General features: G+C 46.2%; 1 non-coding gene across 1 annotated transcript; it reads right to left on the bottom strand.

Moving 5' to 3' along the window:
* Positions 1 to 460: 460 nt before the first annotated feature.
* LOC134609524 (small Cajal body-specific RNA 11) lies at positions 461 to 596 on the bottom strand. The gene has a single exon (XR_010090811.1). It is a non-coding gene; the product is annotated as a small Cajal body-specific RNA 11 (non-coding RNA).
* Between the last annotated feature and the right edge of the window lie 6,851 nt (positions 597 to 7,447).

The following is a 7,447-nucleotide window of genomic DNA, read 5'->3' as shown; positions in this document are numbered from 1 at the left end:
TTCAATAGGCAGGCGAATTTTAAAACCCACAGGGACTCTTTCTGGCCACAATAGTGATTGAAGGGGGGGACCTACTCTCCTGGGCGGTGGGTGGGGGCCATAATGATAATGAGGGGGGGGGACCTACTGTCCTCCCCCCAGGCCCCCACCCCTGTGCGGTGGGTGGGGGCCATAAAAATAATGAGGGGGGACCTACTGTCCTCCCCCCAGGCCCCCACCCTTGTGTGGCAGGTGGGGGCCATAATGATAATGAGGGGGGGGACCTACTGTCCTCCCCCATGGCCCCCACCCCTGGGTGGTGGGTGGGGGCCATAAATGATAATGAGGGGGGACCTACTGTCCTCCACCTCTCCGGCCCCCACCCCTGTGCGGCGGGTGGGGGCCCTAAAAAAACAATAAGGGGGGCCCCCACCCCTGAGCAGTGGGTAGGGGCCCTAAAAAAAACAATAAGGGGGGACCTACTGTCCCCCCCTGGCCCCCACCCCTGAGCGGTGGGTGGGGGCCATAAAAATAATGAGGGGGGACCTACTGTCCTCCCCCCCAGGCCCCCACCCCTGTGCGGTGGGTGGGGGCCATAAAAATAATGAGGGGGGACCTACTGTCCTCCCCCCAGGCCCCCACCCTTGTGTGGCAGGTGGGGGCCATAATGATAATGAGGGGGGGGACCTACTGTCCTCCCCCATGGCCCCCACCCCTGGGCGGCAGGTGGGGGCCATAATGATAATGAGTGGGGGGGGGATCTACTGTCCTCCTCCACCCCTGGGCGGCGAGTGGGGGCCATAATGATAATGAGTGGGGGGATCTACTGTCCTCCTCCACCCCCGGGCCCCACCCCTGGGCGGTGGGTAGGGGCCATAGAGATAATGAGGGGGGACCTACTGTCCTCCCCCTCTCCGGCCCCCACCCCTGTGCGGCGGGTGGGGGCCCTAAAAAAAACAATAAGGGGGGCCCCCACCCCTGAGCAGTGGGTAGGGGCCCTAAAAAAAACAATAAGGGGGGACCTACTGTCCCCCCCTGGCCCCCACCCCTGAGCGGTGGGTGGGGGCCCTAAATACTAATAAGGCGGGGGACCTAATGTCCTCCGCTCTGGCCCCCACCCCTGAGCAGCAGGTGGGGGCCCTAAATAAAAATGGGGAGGGACCCTAGTCACCCCCTCCCCCACCCCAAAAAAAATGATCACCCTACCTACCCCCCTCACCCTAAAAATAATGAGGGGGGGACCTTTAACTAAGAACCTGTAAAAAAAATTAGAAAAAAACAACTTACCATTCGATGTTTTCTTCTAAAATCTTCTTTTTTCAGCCCAAAAAAAGGCCAAATAAAAAACCATAATAACCGACGCAATAAGAAAAAAAAAAAAAAATGAGCGCAAAAAAAAATTATCCATCTTCACCCATGGAGGGCTCCGCGCAGACTGAGCTCTACAGGGCGGGGAAAGGCTTATAAAGCCTTGCCACACCCTGCAATTAGGCTAAGAACACTCTGATTGGCCTATATAACAATGTTTGGCATTTAGTGAATATTCCCCTATATAACAATGTTTGGCATTTAGTGAATATTCCCCTATATACCAATGTTTTGCATTTAGAATAAAAAAAAAATAAAAAAAATAATAATAATAAAAAAAAAATGATTGCAGCTTCCGAATGAATCTAAATTGTATGCTGTCCAGTAGGTGGGAGGGTCTGCTAGGGAGGGTCTGCTGCTGATTGGCTGTAATGTGTCTGCTGACTGTGAGGTACAGGGTCAAAGTTTACTCAATGATGACGAATAGGGGGCAAACCGAACATCGCATGTGTTCGCCCGCGGTGGCGAACGCGAACATGCTATGTTCGCCAGTGAATAGTTCGGGACATCACTAGTTTCCCTCCAACACCACCTCCATCAGATACTTGGCGCTTGGTAGGTATGACTGTTTTAGTGTTTTCTGTTGATAAGATTCTGTAATTAGGCCCATCATAATTGTCAGCACCAGGCCCAATTGGTTTTTAACCTGGCCCCTGGTCACAATTGGGAGAAAATTATACTAAAATGATTCTACTGCAAACTAAGATGATTCTACTAAACTGCATTATGTTTTCACCTGTTAGGTGAGGAATAAGGTGGGACTAATGAGCATGCCACATACTCCCTGAGAGGATTGAGCCATTGATCAAGCTCTATCTTCATTGTGCTATTGTATTATCCAGCTTTAAGGGATCCTATAGTGCCAGGAAAGCAAAGCCGTTTATATATATAGGGTTAATAGGTGTGTCTCCCCCCCCCCCCTTCCCTAGGGTTGAATAGGTTAAAACCCCTTCAGCCACTTACCTGAATCCAGCGCCGATGTCCCTCAGCGCTGGGTCAGGCTCCACCCACGCTCCTCCGCTGACGTCGGGGGAGACCTGGTGCGCATGCGCGGCAATGGCTGCGTGCACATTATTCAATGCTTTCCTATAGAGAAAATCTGATACTGGAGGTCCGTTATCAGCTTCAGATAACGGACCAAAAGTCAGCCACAGAGGGCAGACTTAGAGCTGCAATGTAAACAGAATATAGAATTTGACATTTTCACAGCTTTGAGATTTCTACTAAAGAATATAGGAATATATCAAAAGGGGACCATGAACCTTTTTTAATTGTTATGCCTTTCTCCATTAAAATAAGTATGATACAATCAACCCACCCCCCCACCACCCAAAAAATAAAGTTGAATTTCTATTTTGTGTGTGTGCACCATTCTGCACAGACCAGAACACCATTTTGTTATGGAAATATATAAACTCACACACTGAAATATAGACACACATACATTCTCACAGTCATTTATACGCCACTACACATTCATAAACAAATAGTCATAGCACTCTGGGAAACTCTGGTTTCTCTGAGCTTTTACCCTTCTTGGAGTTTTTGTTTTTGATTTTGTTGCAATGCATTTACATAGGTTCATCCTAAATTAATAGGGTAATCCAGGCATGGACCCCATGCTCACTTGCTGACATTTTGCTGACAATGCCCATAGAAGCCCAAAATGATCGTTCAGTGTTGCTGTATCTCATGCAAAGAGAACTTGCTGGCATTTTGGATCTAGACTGCCTTTATAGATGGATTCAGTCTGCTCTGTAAAGTGAGCAAAAACATTTTTTGAGACCTGAATGCAGACTAAACAAACTGCAAACTATTGAGGTCTTTCTGAGCTTTTGCCTGTTCTCAGTGTTCACTTATTTTGTTGCAAAACATTTACTTTACCAGGTAAAAAGGGTCATCCAGATTTGGAACCTGTTCTCACTGTAATTCGAACAGTATTCGCTAGACCTCACTGACAAGGCCCAAAGAAGGCTGAAACGATTGTCTGGGGTTGCTGAATTTCTCGACAGAGGGAACTTGTCAGCATTTCAGATCTGGACTGCCCTTATTAGGTGGGATCATTATGCTATTCGAATAGTATAGTTCTCTCTGTAAGTCAGCAAAACCATTTTAAAAACCTGGAGGGGTTAACTGAAGGGCTCAGCTGTCTGTAACTCTGCAATGATGCCTGGGCTGTGTGCTGTAACATCCAGTTTAAGCATTAGCACAAGGTAGCCTATTCCAGGGTCGACAGACTGCTCAATTTGAATCGGCAGTGCAGACACTTGCTGCACAGCACCATCGCCGGTATACAAGTGCCAGCTCTGGCGAGCAAGGGGTGCTTTGTGCACTCCCTGCTACCTGTTTCTCAGGGAAAACTGTCCCCACTGCCCCTGGGAAAACTGTCGCCACTGGTGTCTCATAAATGTCACAACTGCAATACTAGAATTTATTGCTGACCCTAACTTGCTTCACTATGAATTCTTGGTATTTTGTATAGATCTCAAAATGTCTCCCTGAATTGGCTTTAGTGTCTATATAAATTTCAAATGGGGAGGTACATCTGGTTCTTGGAAATTACCCTAGAAGTAAAAAATTAGCACATTTAGATAACTACTTGGGCTATATTTAGGTTCTTCAGTTTGTGTTGTACTGTTTGTTATGGTCCACCAGTGCAAAGTTTGTGAACACACTGCCCCCGAAATTTAAAAACAGTTTGAATCTTTATAGTTTCTCTAAGCCTTGGATAATGGATATTCATATCCAATCTTCCAGTTACCTAAGTTTGATAAAGACTCCAAAGGGATGAAATGTTGCCAAGTTACCTCTTGGTGGTGTTTATATTAACATCTGCTTAATCATATGCCAGGCTATAGATATCAATTCCAGCTTAAGACATTTTCCAAAATATACAAGGTCTCAAAAAACTTAATGGTGGCAATGATGGACACTTGAAAAGTTAGAACTAGTGAGTATATATTATTTATATAGATCCAAACCTTAACATAGAGTTGTAGAATAACTGCATTTCATAGACTATTTCAGACATACTTTACTCATGACAAAACAGTTTTTTTTTTAATTTGCCAACATAACCCCCCAGCCTAACATAAAAAATAATATACCACTCAGTGATGTATAATAGTAATTGTTTGATTACATGATATTTAAGAATATGTTGTACCACTAAAAATACTGTAAAATTGTGTCATTTTCAAGCATACCCTGAAGGAAATCTTAAATAATCTATGTACCAAAACCACTTCATCTTAGTAAAGTGATTGAAGTGTAAATGCCTGGTTGATGCAGTCTTTTAACAAATATTTTATTCCAGAGATACATGATTTAAAAAATAAAATGAAAAAATTCTCTGCTAGTAGGACTGCCTCCGTGAGCTGTCAATCAGCCAGGTAGAATCCTTTTTTCTTGACTGGCATTATTCGTTTTGTACAACTTTTGTGTCTGGTGTCAGTAAAAACTGGAACTATAACTTGCTAACTTTGGATATGCTGGATAGGCTCTCCATGGATGGGTAATTTACACGTATACTACTACGGCCGAACAACTTAAAAAATAAAGCCATATGGCAAAATGGATCAGTGTACTGCAAAATGTATACATAATATACATTTGGTTCATAGATCAGGAGAGAAAAAGTAACCAACAGGGGAAAAAAGAGGAGGAGGTGGAGTTAAAAAAAATCTATTTATATATTATATATTTATTATTATACAAAAAATATATTTTGTACCATGGATGGAATTCTGAATCACAATTCAAAAAACAAGCCTGCTCGACCATTGCATATTTCATTCGGTTTGTGATTAAAGGGACACTATAGTCACCTGAACAACTTCAGCTTAATGAGGTTGTTCAGGTGAGTGCTACAGCTACCCGGAGCCTTTTTCTTGTAAGCACTGTATTTTCTGAGAAAATGCAGTGTTTACATTGGAAGCTTGGAACACCTCTTGTTGCAGTCAATCAGACGGCCACCAGAGGGACTTCCGAGTTCAGAGGCCCTAAAAAGGCCTCTCGTCCGATGCATTCTGGGTGAATGCATCAGACGGGCTATCAGCACACAAAGCACTGTGAACGCGATAGCCTGTCAGCACTGCTGCGGGCGTGGCTTCAGCTGACAGCTTCAGCTTCAGCTGACAGCTGAAGCCCGAACCCACAGGGAGCTGACTGTCCACAATAATGGTTGAAGGGGGGGGGGGGGGGGAGACCTACTCTCCTTCCCCCCCCCCCCCGGCCCCCACCGCTGTGCGGCGGGTGGGGGCCCTAAAATTATCAATAAGGGGGGGGACCTACTGTCCCCCCCCCGGCCCCCACCCCTGTGCGGCGGGTGGGGGCCCTAAAATTATCAATAAGGGGGGGACCTACTGTCCCCCCCCGGCCCCCACCCCTGTGCGGCGGGTGGGGGCCCTAAAATTATCAATAAGGGGGACCTACTGTCCCCCCCCCGGCCCCCACCCCTGTGCGGCGGGTGGGGGCCCTAAAATTAAAATTATCAATAAGGGGGGGACCTATTGTCCCCCCCCGGCCCCCACCCCTGAGCGGTGGGTGGGGGCCCTAAAATTATCGATAAGGGGGGGGGCCTACTGTCCCCCCCGGCCCCCACCCCTGTGCGGCGGGTGGGGGCCCTAAAATTATCAATAAGGGGGGACCTACTGTCCCCCCCCGGCCCCCACCCCTGTGCGGCGGGTGGGGGCCCTAAAATTATCAATAAGGGGGGGACCTACTGTCCCCCCCCGGCCCCCACCCCTGTGCGGCGGGTGGGGGCCCTAAAATTATCAATAAGGGGGGGACCTACTGTCCCCCCCGGCCCCCACCCCTGAGCGGTGGGTGGGGGCCCTAAATACAAAGGGGGGGGGGACCCTAGTTAACCCTCCCCCCCCAAAAAAAAAAAATTATCTCCCTACCTACCCCCCTCACCCTAAAAATAATGAGGGGGGGAACATTAACTAAAAACCTGTAAAAAAATAAAAAAATAAAAAGAGATAAAAAAAACTTACCATTCGATGTTTTCTTTCTTCTAAAATCTTCTTTCTTCAGCCGAAAAAAGGCCAAATAAAAATCCATAATAACCGACGCAATTAAAAAAAAAAAAAAAAAAAAACCGAGCGCAAAAAAAATAATCCATCTTCACCCATGGAGGGCTCCGCGCAGACTGAGCTCCGCAGGGTGGGCAAGGCTTATAAAGCCTTGCCCCGCCCTGCAATTAGGCTAAGAACACTCTGATTGGTGGGTTTAAACCAATCAGAGTGCTCTTTGTCATTTTACAAGCGTGGGAAAGTTCTTTCGAATTTTCCCACGCTTGTAAAATGACACAGAGCACTGTGATTGGATGGATTTCAAGCCATCCAATCACAGTGCTCTGTGTCATTTTACAAGCGTGGGAAAGTTCTTTGGAATTTTCCCACGCTTGTAAAATGACACAGAGCACTGTGATTGGATGGATTTCAAGCCATCCAATCACAGTGCTCTGTGTCATTTTACAAGCGTGGGAAAGTTCTTTGGAATTTTCCCACGCTTGTAAAATGACACAGAGCACTGTGATTGGATGGCTTGAAACCCATCCAATCACAGTGCTCTGTGTCTTTTTACAAGCGTGGGGAAATTCCAAAGAACTTTCCCACGCTTGTAAAATGACACAGAGCACTGTGATTGGATGGCTTGAAATCCATCCAATCACAGTGCTCTGTGTCATTTTACAAGCGTGGGAAAGTTCTTTGGAATTTTCCCACGCTTGTAAAATGACAAAGAGCACTGTGATTGGATGGCTTGAAATCCATCCAATCACAGTGCTCTGTGTCATTTTACAAGCGTGGGAAAATTCCAAAAAACTTTCCCACGCTTGTAAAATGACAAAGAGCACTCTGATTGGCTCAAACCCACCAATCAGAGTGTTCTTAGCCTAATTGCGGAGCTCAGTCTGCGCGGAGCCCTCCATGGGTGAAGATGGATTATTTTTTTTTGCGCTCGTTTTTTTTTTTTTTTTTTTAATTGCGTCGGTTATTATGGATTTTTATTTGGCCTTTTTTGGGGCTGAAGAAAGAAGATTTTAGAAGAAAGAAAACATCGAATGGTAAGTTGATTTTATCTCATTTTTTCTTTT

This window comes from Pelobates fuscus, chromosome 4 (genome assembly GCF_036172605.1).
Source record: "Pelobates fuscus isolate aPelFus1 chromosome 4, aPelFus1.pri, whole genome shotgun sequence".
Classification (NCBI taxonomy): domain Eukaryota; kingdom Metazoa; phylum Chordata; class Amphibia; order Anura; family Pelobatidae; genus Pelobates; species Pelobates fuscus.
Note: the sequence above shows the minus strand (reverse complement) of the source record. Positions and strands in the feature narration are given on the sequence as shown.